This window comes from Rattus rattus, chromosome 7, assembly GCF_011064425.1.
Source record: "Rattus rattus isolate New Zealand chromosome 7, Rrattus_CSIRO_v1, whole genome shotgun sequence".
Taxonomy (NCBI): Eukaryota; Metazoa; Chordata; class Mammalia; order Rodentia; family Muridae; genus Rattus; species Rattus rattus.
In genome coordinates, this window is record NC_046160.1 from 7,944,846 (window position 1) to 7,966,987 (window position 22,142).

Genomic DNA, 22,142 nt, shown 5'->3' on the forward strand with positions numbered 1-22,142 from the left:
AGCCTATTAAATGACATCACGCTACTGTAACTTAAGTTTCCATAAGGACGACAGACATATGACCAAATCACACAATGTAATACCACCCAAGCTTAAATAAAAAACAAAAACAAAACCAACAAAACCAGAAATACCCTGTCCTTTATGAAAACACGGATAAACCTTGTGTCAAGTGAAATACGCCACACGAAGACCTTGCGGTAGCTGACGTAATCTAGTACTGCACGGTTACTATGCTGGACTGTGCAGAGAATGCCAAGACAGACATTCTGGACTCAGGAGGAATAAAACCACTACAGGCCACACTGCAGCACACGGGAACAAAGCCAACAATACTGAGACTGAGGTCTTGCTGACCGGAGGCTCCAGCAGCCTACAGACCACTGCTGGAGCACCAACTAAGTACGGAGGGCGGTAAATCTGAGTACTGATTTTAGAACTTTCTAGCATTTTCCCCCTACAAATATTTCCAATCCAGAGTTGGTTTAATACACAGATGCAGAACCTGCAGATTACAGAGAGCAAACTGTATACAGAATCTAAAATCATCAAACCTGGAAACAGGGTAGAATGATGGATGGGGAGTGGGGGGGTGGCGATCAGGGAGTGTGGTGGTTTGATTAAAATGATCCTCATAGGCTCATAGGGAATGTTACTGCTAAGAGATGCAGCCCTGTGAGAGCAGTACGGCCTTGGCGGAGCAAGTGTGTCACTGTAGGGTGGGCTTTGAGGGCTCGTAAGCTTAAGCTATGGCAGTATGGCTCAGTCTCCATGATAGTTTGAATAGGTTTGGCCCCCAAGGATTCAGGTTTCAATGCTTGGCCACAGGGAGTGGCACTACTAGGAGGCTGGCCTTGTTGGAGGAGGGGTGTCACTGTGTAAGCAGCTTTGATGTCTCAGGCTCAAGCTCCACTCAATGTGGAATCCCTCGCTGCTTTCAGATCAAGACATATAGATCTCCCTGCATGTTGCCATGTTCCCTGACATCATATCAGACTAAACTCTGAAACTGTAAGCCAGCTTCTATAAAATGCCGTCCTTTATAAGAGCTGCCACGGTCATGGTGCATCTTTTTTTTTTTTTTCTTTTTCTTTTTTCCGGGGCTGGGGACCGAACCCAGGGCCTTGCGCTTCCTAGGTAAGCGCTCTACCACTGAGCCAAATCCCCAACCCTGTCATGGTGCATCTTAATAGATGCACAGGAATAGAAGTCCAAAGACAGGGAGGGAACTGCGACGGGATATAAATAGCCAGTCAGACAGTGTGCGCATCTAAACTGAGTAGGGTGGTGCTCACATACAATCCCAAGGCAGGAAGAACACAAACTTGAGGCTACCCTGAACTACACTGCAAGCCCCTACCTCACACACAGACCGAATGTAGGAGCTGGCGGGATGGCTCCTGGATTAGGAATGCACAGCATACTAACTACTCCTGTAGTACCCAAGTCAGCTCCCACAACAGCGCTGGGCAGTTTACAACTGCCTATAGGGACTCCAGCTCTCAAGGCCCCAAAGCTCCAGGTCTACTCAAGCCTCCGCTCAGTAAGTGTAAACACCTACGAACACACTTAAAATGTATCTTTTAAAAATAAAAACATAAGATTTTTAGAAGTATCTTAGGTAATAGGTATTAGCTTAATTCAACTACTCCACATAGATAGATAGATAGATAGATAGATAGATAGATAGATGGATGGATGGATGGATGGATGGATGGATGGATGGATGGATGGACGGACGGACGGACGGACGGACAGACAGACAGACAGACAGACAGACAGACATGCGGGAATGAGACACATAGAATTCTCTATATAATCAGCACACACACAGAATTTTAATGTGTAAATTTTGGAGGTAAAAAAACTAAAATTAGTTAAAATGATAGAAACTGTCTTAAAGAAAAGTTGGGCTGAAAAAACCATCCCAAATCACAACTCCCCACACTGAGAGACTCAACAACAGAAAAGGAAAGGAAAAGAAGAAAAGGAGGAGGAGGGAGCTGTCCATCAGACTAGGGTATAATATCTGGCTACTGTAAGAATACAAAAGGGAAGAAAGTTTATCAAACAGCTGAGAAGTTCCCCCAGCTAGTCAACACTGCAAATAAAGACTGAAAGCAGAACAACATCTGAAAACATTTCAAAACACTAGTGTAAAACATGAAGTCCTAAAAAGTCCCAGAGAAGGGGGAAAACTAGGTCACAATACCGAACCAGAAACCAAAAGAGCATCTAAAACTCTCTAGAATATTACCTGGTAAAGTGAACATGCAAGTCATTGCCTGCAGAACTGTTGTTAGAGTACTTGTTCAGGAGAAATTCTCACAGAAGGAAAGGCACACAGAATTAGTGTAACACTACAGAAGTCTGGTTGGTAGCCACATGTATCATCTTAAAAACAAAGCTAAAAACGTGATGCTGTTCATTTTTTTAAACTTAGAAAACTGAGGGTTTATAAGTTTAGAAACTTAAGTATGTAGCAAAAATATGTAAAATGTATTTGAATAACATAAAAATTAAAATTACTACCAGGATGCTCTTGGCAATAGTTACTTCTCAGGAAGAAAGGTGACCGAGAAAGAACGTGGACGCAAACAGTAAAGTGTTACTGCCTTACTCAGGTGGTGAGATCATGGATCATTACTAGTTTAAGATTAGTCTACGGAACTAGTCAACTACTTCCATAGGCCAATATAAAGACTTTCTCTTGATATTTTACACTATTTAAATGGTCATTAATATCCGTAACTTTAACATATACTACAGTAATACCCCCCAAAAGGATGTTTGTTCTGTTTAATTGTGGAGTGTGAAAATGCTTCAGAAACTGTTTAGCCAAAATAAATGCCACTTCTGTTTTAACAGGCGTCTGATCTAATACTTACAAATAAAAGATCAACTCATTTATCTGCTTACTTGACTTTCTGAAAGCTCTTTAAAGCTACTTTCAAAAGGAAAGAGAAGAGGCAGTCTGATGGTCATGTGCCTACAGTCTCAGCAGTCTGATGGTCATGTGCCTACAGTCTCAGCAGTCTGATGGTCATGTGCCTACAGTCTCAGCAGTCTGATGGTCATGTGCCTACAGTCTCAGCAGTCTGATGGTCATGTGCCTACAGTCTCAGCAGTCTGATGGTCATGTGCCTACAGTCTCAGCAAGCAGGAGGCCAAAATAAAAGGAGAGGTAGGATGCTCTGGGCCAGCCTGGGGTACACACAAACTCTGTCTTAAAGGGAGAGTGGAGGCGACTGTAAATGTACCTTTTATTTATCTGTATTAATTTTCTTCTCCAAGGCTTACAGCACCCATCTACTAACCTAGGCTTAGCCACCATAGCATCTTATCTGGGCCTAGAATATTTTCAGCCTGAGACTTAATGCCGCATAAAGTTCACCCTTTCTAGCTCTTTCTGAGCTCTGGCTGGCTGGGTCAACTCAGCCGTTCTGGCTCAAACTCCTCTCCAAGCTGACTGATTCAGTCTGGCTTCTCTCTGAGTATCTCCTGAATTGCTCTGCTTGGTCTCATACTAACTTTGGCATCTGTTCTAGTCTTTTCTATCTTTTGGCTTTCCTGTCTTCACCTGTGTCTAGCATATTTGCTCTTTTGCCAGTTTCTGTAAAACTCTCCCAATAAATACTCTTTCTCTCTCTGAACTCTCTCTCTCTCTCTCTCTTTCTTTTTCTTTTTTTTTTCGGAGCTGGGGACTGAACTCAGGGTCTTGCACTTGCTAGACAAGTGCTCTACCACTGGAACTGCTGCTCTCTTAAGTACCTTCCCTTCCTTCTCTCTTCTCATGAGAATTGGGCATATTCTAGTCTGTCAAATCATTTTCTGATTCATCACTTTGTCTGCCACTTAATTAGACATCACTTTAAAACAGGGCTGCTTCCTTCTACAAACTAACTTTACCATCACTGTTTGGGATTAAAGGTACTAAGGGCTGAGTCACACCACAACTAGAAACCATTTTTTTCAGTAACTATCAATCTCAGGTGATCAAATATCCTGCAGCTGGAGACTCTATGGATAATAAGTTTTAGTACAACAAAGTCAAGTATGTGCAAATTTATAACCAGCAAATCATCACATACAAAAGGCCTAATATTTTAACCTCTGCCTCCTGAGTGCTGGGATTAAAGGATACTCAACCTAGTTTTGTTTTGTTTCTCAACACAATTTAAAATGTCCAAAAATGCTCTTGGGAATAAGAATGGGGTTACACCTGCCCATGAACAGGGCACAGCACTCCTGAGACCCCAGACATTCAGAGACCCAGGGTGCAATTAATTAGAAGGAATGGGTAAGTGGTAGAGAAATGGAAGAGAAACAGAAGGATGTAGGCACATTGAAGAGAGGCAGAACTAAAGACTTAATCAAAGGTAGCGAGAAACAGCCTGATGTGAGTAGCTGGTAAGGCACTTAGGACCATGGCCTCAAAGCAACAGGAGTCTGCTATCATCAAAGGCCAAGTGAACATCCCTGGTCTAGACTGCTGCTGGGACAGGTTGATGTCTGAGGGCTGTGCAGAACTGGCCCCATCCCTCACCTGGGCCTTGTGAGAGAGCTGGCCCTGCCCCCAGCTAGCTGCAGCAGTCAGAATGAATGAATGTCACAACCCCACATTCTAATGCAAAATAACTTTAAAGGAAGAATACTGCTAATAAGTAATAATTACAGAAGTAAGAAGATGACAACACTGACACACACTATCAAACTACCTAGGACAGTAAAGCAGAGCAACTTTACACAGACACATTTTGTGTAATCACATAAATGTGTTCACGTGGAAGCCAAAGGATAGCCTTGGGTATTGTTCTTTAGAAACCAGCCACTTTGTTTTTTGAATTGTCTTTTAAGGTGGTGTCTCTCACTGGCCAGGAGTTCGATGATTAGGTGAAGCGAGGTTGCCAACAAGCCCCTGGGATTTAAGACTGCCACCCCAGAGCTAACATTAAAAGCATGTACAACTGCACACAGAAAAAAATTTTAAACCATGGGTTATAAGAGATCAAACTCAGATCTGATGTTTATGAAAAAAACCACTTTATTGAGTTATCTTCCCAGCCCAAATTCTATTACTTGTTTGTGATAATATACAGCCCTGGGTCAAGTGCTAAATACAGAAAGTTAAAGTTTTAAGTTATTCTGTTCATGTATCCACACCACTGAGCATGTATGGGGGAGATAAATAATAACACTGTTCTGAGGTTAAGGTCCATGACCTTTCTGGATCACACAGCAAAGTTTGCAAACTTCTCAATACTGCTTATGATGCTGTGTGTATGCTCAGCACAGGGAGGGGCACTATTTGGAGGTGTGGCCTTGTTGGAGTGGGTGTGTCGTTGTGGGTGTGGCTTTAATACCAGCTGCCTGAAGTGAGTATTCTGCCAGCAGCCTTCAGATGAAGATGTAGAACTCAGCTCCTCCTGCATCATGCTTGCCTGGACACTGCCATGCTCTCACCTTGATGATAATGGACTGAACCTCTGAACCTGTAAGTCTGTAAGCCAGCCCTGATTAAATGTTGTCCTTTATAAGAGTTTCCTTGGTCATGGTGTGTCTCTTTACAGCAATAAAATCCTAAGACACTGCTTAAGATGACTTACGTCCATACTCTATTCATCTGCAGTTAAAAGGAAAGACACCAGGCCTACTCTGTTTGGACATATTGTCTACATGCTATGTAAGACATTAAATTAATCCAATTTCTATAAAATATGGGGAACACACACTCTCCAACATCAGTAAACTCAGACACTAAACACTTGGTTTCATTCTTTTTTCCATGTTTTTAAAATTACATTTTATTTGCTGTGTGTATGTATGGGATGCACATACCATAGTGAGCTAAAAACCCCTACAAACAAGCTGCTTAGAATAGTGCCTTTCCATTTTCAAATTGTACCGAGGACACACTGTGTCCTCATCCAGACTGTACCAGCCCAGTGCCTCTTGCTAGACAGGCCAACAGCTACTACCACAGTTCTCAATGTTAGTTCTCAAATGGCTGCTCCAATCCTCAACTCTAGTTCTGTCAACTGCTTGAAGGAGCAGAGAAAAAGATCACACATCCTCTCCCATCAGGAAACTCACAAAAACTAAACAATTGGTCCCCACCCATTTCTTAACATTTTATGTTTTATTTGTGTGTGTTGCCTGTCTGTCTGTCTGCCTGTCTGTCTGTCTGTGAACACATATGTCACGTGCGCTTGTCAAAGGACAACTTCCAGGCATTGGTTCTCTCCCATGTGGAGTTCAGGAATTAACTCAGGAAATCAGGCTTGGCGGCAAAGGTAGGCTCTACCTGCCCAGTGAGCTACCCCCTCAGTGCTGCCCATTTATTTTCTATTATGTGTTTTGAGAAAAGTCAACCTAAGGATTAACTCTGAAATCCTGTTTTTCCTGCTTCCCCTTCCCAAGTGGTAGGATTACAACAGGAGCCTGCCTTTCACTTCTTAATGTTTTAGTATTGAAGCATAAGTTATTTCTTCTTCCAAACAGCACAGTAGCATTACTTAAGATTTTTTAAATAATCATATGAAAGTTCAAAAGGATTTGAACTATCAAGCAATTAATAAATTGAATTTACCATTTTATTGTACTAATTAGGTAAGAAGACACTGATCACACCCAGCTCAGAGCCAATAGATGTTATTCACAGATATAAATGCCTTTGAAGCTTTAAAACTTCCTCGAAAGTGAAACTTGGAGGTGAAAAAAAAAACTCATTAAGTCACAAATTTTGTGAAATTGATTTATATGTGATAGAGATCACAAGAACGACTCTGACTTTCTTTGCCTAGTTTGAAAGCATAGAAAGCATTATTTTTCCCTGAGCTGTGAATTCAACCCAGAGCTTCACACATGCTAGACACACAGGGCTAGCCATACTATGTCCAGGGGTTTCAAATTTGGGGCAAGAACAATGCCTTCTTAACCCCATCTAAGGAAAGTTAAGTTTTACCCCGATAGTTAAGCTACAAAAGACAAGTACAGAATTGCTGACAGTTACGTCTTTGTTTAGCCATAACTAGTCTGTTCTAAAACACAGGCTACATGCAGGTCTTAACTGTGAACAAAGCGTGTCTATATACAAGCTACACTTTCCTGTCTCGAAGGTAAACTTGAAATTAGAACTTCTCAACGCAAGACAATGAAGCATATAGAAGAGGAATTAGGTATTGACACCATCTATAATCCTAGAACTTGGGGGTGTCTGTTAGGCAAGAGAATTGCTGGGTGTTTAAGGCTAACCAGGGCTAGAGTGAGAATTTCCCCAAAGAAAAACTGACATCACTTGTGGTCTATTTAGCAGACTGTGCTTATCTTTTAATTATGGGCTTATGATTGCAAAGCTGTAAATTATAAATAATATGCAAGGATATGGATGAATCTCACTAACCACAATAAAAGAAAATACATGTCAAAAGTATATATGGAGTTGGAAAGAAGGCTCAGGAGTTACAGAGCACTGACGGTTATTCCAGAGTACCAGTGCTCTGACTCCCAGCACACAGGGAGGCTCGCTTCCATTTCTAACTCCAGCTGCAGGGGTCTAAGGCCCTGACTGGCCTGCACAAGTAATGTAAGCACACGGTGTACACACACACAGCCAAGACACCCACACACAGTCCTAAGACTTTTAGTATGTACTATATGATTTAAATGCACGTGGTGTGCACACAGCTAAGACACCCACACACAGGCCTAAGACCTTTAGTATGTACTATATGATTTAAATAAAAATAAAAACAGGCCAAACTATTACAATATATGGAAACCATGCCTATGATAATCTGGATAACTATAGAAGCTAGACAAACAACGTCTTCTTCATTAATAGGGACAGGACCTAGTGGCAGGCTTAATAAAGCCACACAATTCTGAAATGGTGTCAATGACTTTTGGGATTCCTGCAATGAGTATAAAATAGATGTCACACTTGAAGAATATACTAAATTTCAGTTAGGGATTAGTGAAGACTGAAACCTGCCCTTCTTTATTCCCAGATACAGGTATGTATGTATGTATGTATGTATGTATGTATGTATGTATGTATGTATGTATGTACATATATATATGTGTGTGTGTGTATGTACATATATATATGTATGTATGTACATATATATATAAATGCATGCTCCAGTTAGAACAACAAAACCAAACCAAACCCCTGACTTAGTCTTGGACAAAACATGAACTTGAAAGAGAGAATAGTAGTGTATGTCAGGTGGCACCTATTTCTCATCCAGGCAGCTGGATTACGAAGGATACACAGGGGAGGGCCTTGTTTGGGTGTATGTGAAGGATCATTAAACCCACTAGAACGGAGTGTTAGGAGAGGAGGAGCCTGAAGAAACAAGTCTTGGACAGTGGTTCTCAACCTTCCTAATGCTGAGACCCTTTACTACAGTTCCTCACTTTGTGCTGACCCCCAACCATAAAATTACTTCACTGCTACTCCATAACGATATTCTGCTACTTTTATGGATCATATTGTAAATATGTGATAATGCAGGATAGATTATCTGGAACCCTGTGAGGGTCATGACCCACAGAATGAGTACTACAACATCTACTAATCAAAAGTGGAGAAACTGAAGTCAAGGTCATCGAGACTCAGCAAGCAGGAGTGTGGGAGAGAGCTGAAGGAGCATTGACTGAGGATGAAGTGATCAACTGTCAACCGCTCTAGACTCTACTCCACCAGACAGAAGAGTCACACAACTTAAAAGCATTTATTCAGTGCCCACAACCACCCTAGAAAAAGTACTATTGTAACTGCATTGCATATACGTACACAGAGGTGTGAAGAAACAGAGGCACAGCTATCAAGACAGCAACCCAGGCACTCAAAGCCAGACCTCTTACCCTCACATCTCCCACTCTCAATTGGACTAAAAAGCTCTCAGGATAAAGGTAATCACCTCCCTTATTCTTCGGACTACTAATTATGTCCTTCTTCATATTTATGAAGCAGTAGCTTGAACCAGGCACTCCTGGAATTCCAGCACCAAGGAGAGGGTATGATTCAACATGAATGTCAGGATGGTTCCCAAGTAAGAATGCTATGTAACAGAGCAAACGCTAAAAACTACAAGTCAAGAAAGCTCTCCTCAAATAAAACCCCAAAACAACATACTGAAAAGGTGAAAACTAGCCCAGGAAAGATGATATTAAACATAAACTCTTATATTTTTAAAAGGAAAAATCCTTTCTACCTTCAGGCAAAAAGACCAAGTTGCATATATGTGAGAGAAAATAAAACTGGCATCAAACTTTGACAGCTACCTTCCATGCCATGTGTTAAGAGGGATACTCTAAGGCATGCAGTGAGAGAAAAGACAAATTTGCAAATGATTTGAGGGAAAAAATTTACAAATAGCATGAGGCCCTGGGATGTTAGGTCTGAAGAAAAGGTCTACTGAGGACAAAAAAAAGCCATCCTGGGGGCTGGAGAGATGGCTCAGCGGTTAAGAGCACCCGACTACTCTTCCAGAGGTCCTGAGTTCAAATCCCAGCAACCACATGGTGGCTCACAACCATCTGTAAAGAGATCCGGATGCCCTCTTCTGGTGTATCTGAAGACAGCTACAGTTTACTTATATATAATAAATGAATAAATCTTAAAAAAAAAAAAAAAAAGCCATCCTGTTGGAGGGTCACTGTGGCAGTCAGCTAAGAATCCATGCCTGCCATTTCTAGCTGTAAAAAGCCAAAACTGTCACATTCTTTGTCACCAGAGTCCATTTACTGTGGGTCAAAAACTTGCAGACATACCCAGGTATGTCCTTGTCTTTCAGATTGCCACACTTCCTCCCTTTATAGACCAATTCAATCACCAGCTCAACCACTTACTCTGTTTTAACTCTGACCTAATTACTTAAATCCTCAAGTTTGTGGTCTTACCTTAAAAATGGGGGGAGTATGGGGAGCAACACTACAAGCATGGTGACTTATACATGTAATCCCAGCACTGAGGCTGGGAAGCTGAGGCAGGAGGACTGCCACAAGGCTCAGGCCAGCCTGGGCTATGGAGACCTTCTCAAAAAATAAAACATGAAAACAAGCCAGATGTAGCTGTGCACACCTTAATCCCAGAGCTGGAGATGCAGAGGCAGGCAGATCTCTCTGAGCTCAAGGCCAGCCTGGGGTACAGACAGAGTTGCAGGACAGACAGCTAAGGCTACAAAGAGAAACACTACCTTGAAAAACCAAAAAAAGAAAAAGATCTTAAGGATCATGTCCTAAATCTACAATCGCTATACAGCTGGATAAATGAATAAATATGTTTAAAATGACTATCCTTTCATGTATCACTCAGTGAACCCTTGAGTGTTTTAAGCTGGCTACTATATTTAAATATTCCTTTCAATTATTTTATTTTTGAAATCTTCTCAATGACTTCTGAAACCAACAAGCCCACAAAAAGAGAGGAAACAAAGAAAACAATACATTTAAGCATTTTTCTTTTCTGCCTGCTCTACTGCCAATGAGGGTACATGAAAATCTCAAGGTATAAGCCATGAATCCAATCTGTGCGTTCCACACTGCTGTCCGTCTGGCTCACCCTCTGGCTGAAGGTCTTACTCGGGCTTCGTTCTGACTTAGACGCTGCATTGTTTTATGCACAGTTTGATGAGTTCTTACAATGAGCCTGTGTCACCCCAACAATTCTCATCCCTCTCAAATACTGCACTCCCTTGTCAAGTTCACCTCCCTTTCCAATTTAGGGCAGTCAGTGACCTGTTCTTAGGACAGCAGTTCTGCCTCTAGAATCGCATGGCAACGAAATCCTATGAGACACAGCGTCCTTTGTGTCTGGTTTCTCTCACTTCATGTCTGAGACCCATGTCTGCTGTTTGTCCTCTGCTTCTGTTTCTGTTTAATCGCCTTCATGGCTTTGGGTTTTAAAGAGACTGAAGCAAAGTCTCCCGGAAGTAGGTTAAGGATACAGAGCCTATTAGCAGCCTGAGTGTGTATATTAAAAGCTTAATATTCTAAAGAAAAATGATTGGTTTCCTTGCCCAGAATTAAGATATTTTTCCCCAGCTAGTAGTGCTGAACCAGTGAAGAGAACTACTCATCACTACTGGAGGAGAAGACAAAGGCTAGCACAACTTTGGACTTTGCCATGACTTTATGCTTGATTTAAACAGACAGAGATCACCATTTTAATCTCACCCAGACTCAAAAGTTGCCTCAACACTTTCCAATTGAGAATGACAGTGAATCGAGCTCAGGGTACTCTGCTTGACTTCTAGCTTTGTCATCGTCTCCCTCCCACATAAAAAGATACGAATTATAAAAAGCAAGTTAAGGGGCAAGCAAAGTTTTCCTGAGTCTTTTAGAGAAAATGTTATTTATAGGCCTGACTGTCTGTTTTAGTGCTTTGTGTAAAAAGAGTGAGTAGAACACGACTCCATCTACACAGTTACAGTCCTGACACCACAGAAGAGTTTGCCTAGGAACACCATTATCTGAGGTCCATTGTGTCTAATGTATTTGGTACCTAGAAAAGTTCCTCGTGACAAAACAAACAAACAAACAAACAAAAAATACAGCCACTCTCAGCCTCTAAATCACCAATCTGCCCAGGAAAGTAACTCAGATAGTAATGTCTTACTTGGCTGAATTAGCCTGTTTACCATTGTGGTCTCCGAGGGAGACTTGAAGCCATATATTTCACAGCACAACACTTCACTCTTGCTAACAATTCCTTCTGGAAGCTAACACTTGTATTCACTCATTTTACTTTGGCTTTCTAAGCTGAACTGAAAGGTAGACACCTGCCCCCACCACAAAAGACACTTACAGTTCAGCCAAAATTAACTTCTGCAACCCCTACTGGCTTCACAGATAAACTTTAAATTTTACAAATTAAGTTTGAATCTGCCACCTCTGTTCAATTACAGTCTAATAAATAAAATTCTTACCCAAACAATCTGCTATTTCAATGTACCTACTAGTATTAATGACAAACACTTCTTGTAACCCAAAGCAGAAATCATCATTCTTCCAACCACTATTCTTGGAAGTCCTCATGCTCCATTCGTGCTGTTGATTAAGTGTCCCTTTCCAGCTACCATGCTAATCTTCACATCATCACCTGAGGTACCTGCTTCCCCGCTCCAACTGCCATCATCTGCCCTTTTCTCTAATCTAACAACTTTTTTTTTTTTTTTTCTTTTTTTTTTTTTTTTTTGGGGACCCAAACTCAGGGCCTTACCACTGAGCCAACCCCAACCCCACAACTTTTTGTTTTCTTAAACATACTCTAAATGTCCCATGGGGAAGATGTGATGGCTTCTCATGTCTCAAAAGTGGGGATGGAGGCCTAAAAACAACAATAACATAACACCCCACTAAATACAAAATAATACCTAGTCTAGGTTAATCCCAGTCTAGGTTAACCAGAACCTTAGCCTCTAAACTGCCATGCCTCAGTCCTAAGCAGGAATATAACACTATGCACATGCCCACCTCAGTCTACTTGTCCTACTGTAGTGTCTATTAGCTAACCAATGAAAACAACAGCATTCCAAACTCTTTATCCTACCCTCTCACTACTTCTTTAGTGATCCACACTTAAAGCGCCCACTCACTGCAAACAGAGGGCACACTAATAAATTCCCATCACCTGCTGTCTTTCCTGATGTACACAAAGCAGCCCCTCCCAGCCCCTAATGTCTAGCCTGACAGCTGCTTTTGAGGCTGCTCTGCTCTAGACCAGAATCCATTCAGACTGGCTCTTCTTAAGGAGCCTTAGGTCTAGGATCAAAGAAAAACGAAGCAACAAGAAGAACAATATAAGTAATTTCTTCGATAAAAAGGAATATATAGGGGTTGGGGATTTAGCTCAGCGGTAGAACGCTTGCCTAGCAAGCGCAAGGCCCTGGGTTTGGTCCCCAGCTCCGAAAAAAAAAGAAAAAGAAAAAAAAAAAAAGGAATATATAGTTATAATGAAATCACCTTGCTCTCCCCACCTACTAAAACACTATACTAATCAACTTAACATTCAAATCAAACATCATTGTAAGCACCCATACTTCAATGTATTTTACACTACCTGGATGGAATTAAGCTGGACTCTAATGTCATAAGTGAAACCAATGGTTATTCTTATATTGTACATAAATACAACTAAATTCACTTTAGAGTAGAAACCTAATCTTGAGTCACTGCAACAATGAGGATCACATCAGCTTACTCACAAATGAAAAAATCATGAATCAAAATAAAAACAGACTCAGATCTTTCAGGCCTAGTGTGCAATGCTTGTATAATCTCAAGAAAAATGTCTGCCTTTACCAAACTGGATCAGTACACAGAACACTCGAACCTTGTGGCTGAAAAAGGCCCACAGTCAGCAACTGCTTCACAGGCAGGAGTAGGACCACCTCACACAGAAAAAGCAAAGGCACCAGAGGTAACATACGAAAGCCATGGAATTAGGGGAACAGTGACAACAGACAACCGAGGACAGGAAACTAAAAACAAATTAAGAGTATCAATCATCCTTTAGCTGAATTGTCAAATACACAGCCAGAAAACAAAAGTAGCAGCCACAAGTCAGTGACAGTATTATCAGATACTAGTGGTCAGTCATTAATCATTCAACTAAGAACAGAAAAGAACAAGGTCTTTTTCCAACTCAAGTAATAGCATGCACTTTGAAGACTTTCCCAAGCCATAGTTTACCTTTTGTGGTGCTGAAGATCAACCCAGGGCCCTGACCTAGCCCCATCCTTACTGGTCAACCGATGCACTTAAAGTACTGTCCCTCTTCTCACTAGCCTGCCACATCCCCACTCTCCCTTGCGGAAAAAGTCTCCTCTTTTCACATTAGACACTGAGCGGAAACACCTAAGTTCCTAATTTAAGGACCACTTTTCTGTCTCATTCTAAAGTGAAATCAATATTGCTCTTAAGTACAATTTCCCCTTCCTAACACAGTCCAATTTTTGTCCAATCGTTCAAAAACTCTTCCTTTCCTTTTTTAAACTAGTGAAGCTCAGAAGACAAGGCAGTACAAACCTGTAGTCCCAGCTACTTGAAAGACTGAGGCAGGAGATCACTTGGTTCCATGGCAGCCTAGGCAACAGTTAGAACAAACAAAACAACCAGTTAAGTTCTAATCAGTTCTAAATGTGTAGAGAAACATACACATCCTGTGTTTGAAAGCAGCCAGAGGAGTGCAGCTGCACAGTGAACTCAAGAGTCATGACGATCAAGGGGTTAGGGATTTAGCTCAGTGGTAGAGTGCTTGCCTAGGAAGCGCAAGGCCCTGGGTTCGGTCCCCAGCTCCGAAAAAAAGAACCAAAAAAAAAAAAGAGTCATGACGATCTAGACTAGAAGATCTACTGGGGGAGGGGTCTCTTTTTTGTTCAACACAACCAGAAATGGTACTCTGCACCCACATCATTGAACCTGAGTTACAGAGAGCTACATTCAATATTTTACCACTGTGAGCTTTTTACGCCTCTGTAGATTGTAGCCTAGAGTAAACAAAAATAACAGAAAGCATCTCAGATATTAAACTTGTATCATTTTGGGTAATTTTTTCTCATTTGTAGGAAAATATAAAGGACTACCTACATTAAGTAGAAATACCAGGCCCTTACCTCAGAGGTCAATGTTTAATTTGGGGTAGGAAGACCTATACCATCCAGAAAGACTAGATATCCTCAAGCAACAGATTAACTCCTATGTTCTCTAACTCATAAGAATATTTGGAGCAATTACACCGAATCAAGAAAACGCAATTCTATTTAAGAGCCAGTGACAGCAGCCTCGAGCTTAAAATACTTTGAAATCCTTCTTTTTTGTATGTTTTGAAATGGTAGCCTTGGCTATCCTGGAACTTGCTCCGTAGACCAGGCTGGACTCAGAGAGACCTGCCTGCCTCTGCCTCCAGAGTGCTGGGATTAAAGGCCTGTACCACCACCGCCCATGAATTCCTCTAAACTTTTAAATTCATCTACCTAGCCTTTGTCTGTCCTGCTTTTTCTCAGGTACCTACCACCTATCAACATATAAACTATTCACTTGCTTCACTCTGTTATATTACAAACTGGAGAATTTAACCAATGTTTTAGTTTTCATTAAAAGATCAGTTTCTCTCTATGATACAATGTATTTTTCACTAACCATCTATTTTGTAGTGAAGGTCATTCTAAATAAATAAAAATCACAAGGCTCCTAGAGACAGATGTTATCCTCCATTTCTCCCTCAGTAATTGGTTCCATCCCTAGAAGTTCCTTCAACAATAGATAGACAGCATCCAAGAAGCAGACCCTTTGCACCTAGGTCCTGTTCTGCAACTGACACAGAGTAGGTTTTCCAAGTAGTGATGCTTCTCAAGTCAAGATGTTTAACTTTCCGGAAGTTCATTTAAACCTGAAAAACACAATCTTGATGATACTTCTTTTTGTTCACTTGATTCTTTTTGAAACAAAGTTTCACTATGTACCCAGACTGGCCTGGAAACCTAGCATTTCAAAAATCTCCCAAGGAAAACATTGAATCTATTTTAACCTTAACAAGTTAATAAAGTATTTAGTACTGTAGGGAAGAATGGGGCTCCTATTGGAGTACACTAGTACAAGAACACCCTGGACACCCCCCCCACACACACACACACTCAACTTGGCAAGTCATAAAAGCTTCAAAGTGGTAAACTGCTTTAAATATCACAAGCCTTAGTAGTAAGTCTACTGTGTAAGTATAACTGACCAAACTAACCTACTGCTGCAGGGCTTGTGGGAAGCGGAGGCGGAGAGAACTGAGTCTAAAGCCAGCTTGGTCTACATGAGTTCTAGAGGCGAGAGGGAGGGAGCTAGATAATGAGACTTCTGGACAGAAGAAAAACCCAACGAACAAACAAGGTACATGTTGTGCCAAGATACTGTAGCTACGCCACTTTACTTCAGAAGTGGTTTGTTTCGAGACCATAATTCAGAAGCAAAAATGTGTCTATTAAAATTAAATTGGGGGGGGTTGGGGATTTAGCTCAGTGGTAGAGCACTTGCAGGAAGGCAAGGCCCCTGGGTTTGATCCCCAGCTCAAAAAAAAGAACCAAAAAAAAAAAATTAAAATTAAATTGGGGAAATACAAAACTTTGAAATATGGAGAAAAAGAAAGGTATGGGCTGGGCGTGTAGCTCAGTAACAGATGGTTTGTCTAGCATGTATGAAACCCTGGGTTCAATCTCACCTCAAAAAAAAAAAAAAAAACCAGAAAACCAAAACAAAAACAACAACAACAAAAAAAAACAAAACCCAAACACCAAAAAAAGTGATCTACATGTTTTCTAGAATACTAGGTTATTAAAATTTTTTAAATAATTAAATCTGCAACATAGTATTACATCTAAGTTTGGAAATGTTATATAATCAAGAAGTCAGTAAAAGGTCCTTTTCCCCTCACTGACCTAACCACCTGATCACACTACTGAAAGCTAATGAAAGGGTGTTCTTTCTGGGAGGACTGGGGACCAGACCCATCTTCTCAACTGAAACTACACAGACACTGACTAAAACTGCTCTACTTGTGAAAGGACATGAAAACCAGCTGGGGCTGCAGCTCAGAGATAGAGTACTTTCTAGTATTTCCAAGGTCCTAGGTAGGGACTATACCATGAGCACAGGAAAGCAAGGAGACAAGGAGGGAGGTGATCAAGGGGCATGAACAGGGATTTCCAAATGACTCCCTAATACAGCGAGTTGAGAACACCCAAAGCAAACAGGAGCGCAACAAGGGTAAGAAGAGCACTGGGCAAACACCTGCTCGGCACTCACAAAGCCCTTGTCCTAGCTCTCAAACCAGACGGGCCTGAGCACTCCGGTAACCCTAGAGCTCTCAGGAGTGGGAGGCAGAGGGTCAGAGAAGTTCAAGGAGAACCTGAGATTTGAGGCCAGTCTGGAATAAAAGGAGACCCTGTTTACAAAAAAAAAAAAAAAAAAAAAGTAAAATACGACTTATGAGACTTTTGTAACTTTTTCACATGTACTCATTAACTGGTAGGAACTGGTAACAAATTCTGTTAAGATAATCTATACTCAGTAAATATAAAACACAAAATCTAAATAGTTCGCAAATTTATTCCACCTTACCTTTACCCTGAGTTCACAGAACAGTGATATGGAAAGTAGCCTAATTCGTATCTGGAGCCTTCTCAAATATTCAAGAATCTTATCTCATATCCTCAGCTAATGAATCCTCTGACTCAATAAATACAACTCTATTAACATTCTCAACTATATTATGCAACAAAACTGAAAACAGCAGTATTCAGGGTCATTCTAAATCTAAAATGAGTTCATTAAAGTAAATGATAAGGGCTGAAGAGATACCTTGGGGACTAAAACTTGGCACCAAGTCTGACGACCTAAGTTGGATCCTTAGGACTATGGTAGGGAGAACTGGGTCTGACTTCTACTCACTACCACAGCAAGTGGCCCCAGGATAGGCAGCCCCCCTCACTCTCACATATAAAATGAAAAAAATGAAACAGGAACAAGGAAGAATCACAGAAAACCTAAAACTATCACATTCTTCAAATCTCTACCATTAATTATACCTTAAAATTACTGCATAAATTCTATTAAATTTTAAAGTTGAAAAAATTAAAAATAAAAACCACAACCAAATATCCTTGTATAAATCTGATACCATTGATTTTTCCCCAATTTCTTTAAAAAAGAAACAATAAATTACCAAAATTGTATTTTGAAAAAAAAAAAAACACAAAATAAGTTAATTGTATTCATTTTGGTAGCATTTTTTAACGTAGCCTTGCTTTGTGGCCTCTGGAACTTGCAATATTTTGCCTCAACTTTCTGAGTGCCAGGAGAATAAGCCACTATTAGGATTAGGTTATTTTACTCCTTTGTATGCAAGGTAAGGCTACCATATAGTTTTAAATGTTTACACTTAACACACAATACTTATGAAATATACATTACACAGGTTCCAACATTAATGGTGGGAGGGAGAACATTTGCTCTCAGCATGAGATACAATAAAGGAGATATTTACCAACTCGGGCACAAGGACATAGATAGACCTTTAACTCTTGGCTCAGCTAACTTTTTAATAAATCTCCAGATCGAAGTGATAGTATATGGCAAATGAGTTCCACTAAGAAATATACATCATAGGAAAGAAACATTGTAACTTTGAAGAGCTACTTTTTCTGATCTAATCAACCTACGAATCAACTGTTCTTGGATGCACAAGTATCCCAACCCTTTTGATGATATCATCTTAGGGGACTGAATAGTTACTGACTACTGACATAAAACTGTACTGACAGGACCATCACAGGAACTAAAACGGCTCTCACTTACTCCTGGAGTCTTCAGACACCAGACAGCCAGCATTAGAACACAGGTGCTGAACGCTCTGCCCATAACTTATGGGAATATTCAACAAGTTCAAGAAAAGTGGAGAAATACCAACTAAAATATGGAAGCTCAAGTGACAGCATACATGAACATACATGAACAAAAGGTACCAGGCAGAAACTGTCTTAGGAGAAGGGTGTGAGAGAGAAAAACAAAGAAAATAACAACCATTACTAAGCAAAAACAAAGAAAAATTAAAGCTTTGATAGAGAGAGCTCAGGAGCTAGAGAGCAGTGAGAGCACTTGCTGCTCTTTTAGAAGACCGGGGTTCAGTTCCCAACACCGAAATGGCAGCTCACAACTGGCTGTAACTGGTTCCAGGAGACCTCATGCCCTCTCACTCCCTCTTGGCCTCCACCAGCACCAGGCACACACGTGGTGGTGCGCGTGGATCATTTACACAATGTAAGCAAACACTCATAAAACGAATATAGAAAATAACTTTAAAATAACTTTAAAATATGAAGAGAGAAGTGAGACAAGAATGGTGGTACATTATAATCCCAAGAATCTGAGGAAGGAGGACCACTCGGAGACCAGCCTATGTTACACTGTAAGCCCAAGGTCAGCCTGAGTTACATTTTGAGATCCTGTCTCAAAGTAAAAAACAAAAAACCTCTAACAATTTGGGGGCGAGGGGAGGGGTGTGTCAGATGTGTGTGGAGAGGACTACTCCACTAAATAATAAACAGTGAAACAGTAAAATATAAATAAATTCTTGTAACAGCACACTCCCTGTCCATCTGAAAGGACCACAAAAGCATCTCTTTAAAGAAAAAAAAAAAAAATCACCATCTAGCTGAGTGTGTAGGACACACCTTCGAGCCCCGCACTTGGAAGGCAGAAGCCAGATTATCTGAGTTCAAGGCCAGTGTAGTCTACACAGCTAGTTCAACACCAGCTGGGGGTTATATAATCAGCTCCCTATGTCCTAGTCTTAAAATAAAAGATTACCATTAAAATATTATTGCAAGTTTAAGTCTACACTCTTAGAAAATTCTCTAATAATCAGAATAACCTCCTTACTTAGAGATGACATATTTCAAAGAGGGCCTACAAAAGGAACACTGTAGTTGCACAACAGAGAAAGCAAATGAAATGATGTCTATTAACATGTATGGCCATGGCGTGTTTCTGCCATCGCCCAGAACACACTGTGACTTATACTCTCTTCACTGCACAAACCTACCACTTCTCCATCCATGTAGCCGCTCAAACATAAAGAGTTCCTGTGCTAATCCCACAATGAGCCTCAGTAATTCTCACATCACAGTAGCTACAAACCTCTGTTAACAGAAAAAGAATATTTTCCCCAAAATAGCCACATAACACGAAGACGACTCAAATTCCCTATTAATCCCTTTATAAGACTTCTGCCAGCTTTATTTTGATACATTAAACATGTGGGGCCTATTTTAAAAGTTCCGGGTGACTTACCAAAACAGCTTCGTAGTTGTTTTTAAGTTTCCAAGTTGTTTTTAGAAGCGCTTGAACACTGATGAATTTGGGCAGCTATCAAATCCTTAAGAGACGATTTTTTGCCAAATAAAATGGGCAAACGTCCTAGAGGTGCTAAAACTGATATTAGAGGTCATGCAACTTTGTAAAAAATGAAGACATGGCGCTAATATTCACCAAGCCCTTCATTTATAAGTTTATTTCAGGGTTCTTTTCACTCTGTTTAATAACATTTTCTTTCCTTAAAGGCTTTTAATGATAAAATGATGACGGACCACATAATACTGACCAGTTTATTCTTAATGGAACTCAAGTAAAGTTGGGATAGAGTTCATAGTAATTTCATTTAAGAAGTCCATTATTAAGCACGACCTCCGAAATTTTCGGACAGTGGTTGTGGGGCACATACAGACACGACCCGAGTCTAGTTAGGAGCAAGAGAAACGGTTTAAAACACAGGAGGAGGAAGGAGGCCCAGAGAGGCACAGACAGAAAAGCCAGAAAGATTTCACAAGGAAGTAGAGCAGAGCGCAGGGGAGGGCAGAAAGCGACCCGGAGAGTAACGCCGAAAGGTGGTGTTTTCCTGCGCGGCGTGCAGGACTGGGTGAGCCGCGGCCTGGGGTGGCCCGCGCGCCCATGGGCGCTGCCTGCATGCTGGGGCGCGAGAGGAAGCAGCGGACTTCCACGCGAGCGGGTAAACTACTCCCTCGCCGCGCCCCCCGAAGCCTCGAGCGCGAGCGGAGGCGGTGGCCCGGGTCCGGGCCTAGCCCGGTGCTCAGAGAGCAGGCTGGACTGACGGCCGTTCCCCACTCGCAGAGCGGCCTTACCTGGGGCGAAGGTGGAAGGCGAGGTCTCGCGGGCTCGCCCGCCGCACAGCCGCCCGCGGCCCCCGGCTTTCTCCCGAGACGCGACACCGCCTCCGCCGCCGCTTCGCCCTCGGGGGCTCGGCCACCGCCGCCGCCCGAGCTGTTTACACCGTCCGGCCCCTCACGCCGCCGCCGCCGCCTTCTCTCCAACCCAGCGCCGCTGCCGACTCGGCCGCCGCCACCTCCTCCGCCGCAGCCTGATCTCTCTGGAGCATCTTCCAGCCACCGGACACAGAGAAACAGAGACTCCAGCCGCGCCGGCAGGAAACTCCCCCGCAACTGCCAGGGGGGACCAGGCGGTCAGAGTACCAGCGGCTTTTCCGCCATTGAGCAGCGGCCGCTCCGCTCCTTCTGCAACCCCCTCCCCGCACTGCCGTCTTTCCCCGCCCCTCCTCGGGCTCCGCCCCCCAAGGGCACCCATTGGGACGCCGCGCGTGTCACCGCTGCCCTCGGTTTGCTGAAAAGCCTGTCAATCTACGTTCTCCCGCCCAACCTGGCCCCTAGTACCCTCTGTGCTTCTCTTTCCCCGCCCACACAGCCCCGCCTCTGATTCTTTAATTTCCCATTGGGCGTCAGTGCCCACCTTTAATTGGCAAGGTCAACTATCCATCAAACACCGCCCACCAGTGAGGCCCAACCCTTCATTACCATTTACTTTATTCAGCCCCACCTCCGCCTTGCACTAACTCCCGACGTCACCGGCCTGCCCACCCTAGTAGCCATAGGTAGAGTCCTCTGTCAGTCAAATTACGCCCCCCTTGGAGACCGATTTCCTTTTCTGATTGGTCCAAATGGAGGCCTGGCCCTCCGATGATTGGCTTCCCCTGCTTGTCCTTCACTGAACCAATTTCCAAGTCCGTCACTTCGGCTTTTTTTAAATGAACACGCAAAAGTATCCTAAAAGGGATTGGCTAGTCTTCGGAGGCGGCCAAGCCCCGAATCTGAAGACCCTGCAGTTCTGACCTCTATGCCTCGAGGAAAACGAACACCATAAAGAAACCAACGGGCAGTCCACTTATAGGTGGAAATTGGTCCCACCCAGAGTGGAGAGATCCAGCTCCTGATTGGCCAGAAAAGTGTCCCTAGACCCTCATTGGAAGAGATGGACGCCTTTCTTTGACTTAGAGCTGTGAAGGGAGAGTACAGAGAGGTTCGAGAAAGGGCCTGGAGAGAAGGCGTTGTTTTGCTTCAGCCACGGGTGGGGCGCACGCGGGAGTACAAAACTGGGCGCGTAGGGCTCTGGGGAGGTGTTGCAGGGAGGGAAAGAGCCCGGATGTTCCCTAACAATGAAATCATTTCTGACCAATCAGAGCCTCATTGTTGAGATACCTGCCTGACCTGTCTCCAGCAGGCGAGAGTGGGCGGCAAGTTGAGAAGGCTGAAAACCCACTTGAGAAGATGGGACAAGTA

The 22,142-nt window shown here is 42.3% G+C and overlaps 1 protein-coding gene across 4 annotated transcripts in view; it reads right to left on the minus strand.

Moving 5' to 3' along the window:
- Ppm1b (protein phosphatase, Mg2+/Mn2+ dependent 1B) overlaps positions 1–21,108 on the minus strand; it is a 58,303-nt gene extending 37,195 nt beyond the window's left edge. For 2 of the 4 annotated variants that reach the window (XM_032908750.1, XM_032908747.1), the window contains exon 1: positions 20,694–21,108. The gene's annotated coding sequence lies outside the window, so the exon portion shown is untranslated. The remainder of the gene's footprint in view (positions 1–20,693) is intronic. The other 2 variants (XM_032908748.1, XM_032908749.1) reach the window with 2 other exon arrangements.
- Positions 21,109–22,142: the final 1,034 nt, after the last annotated feature.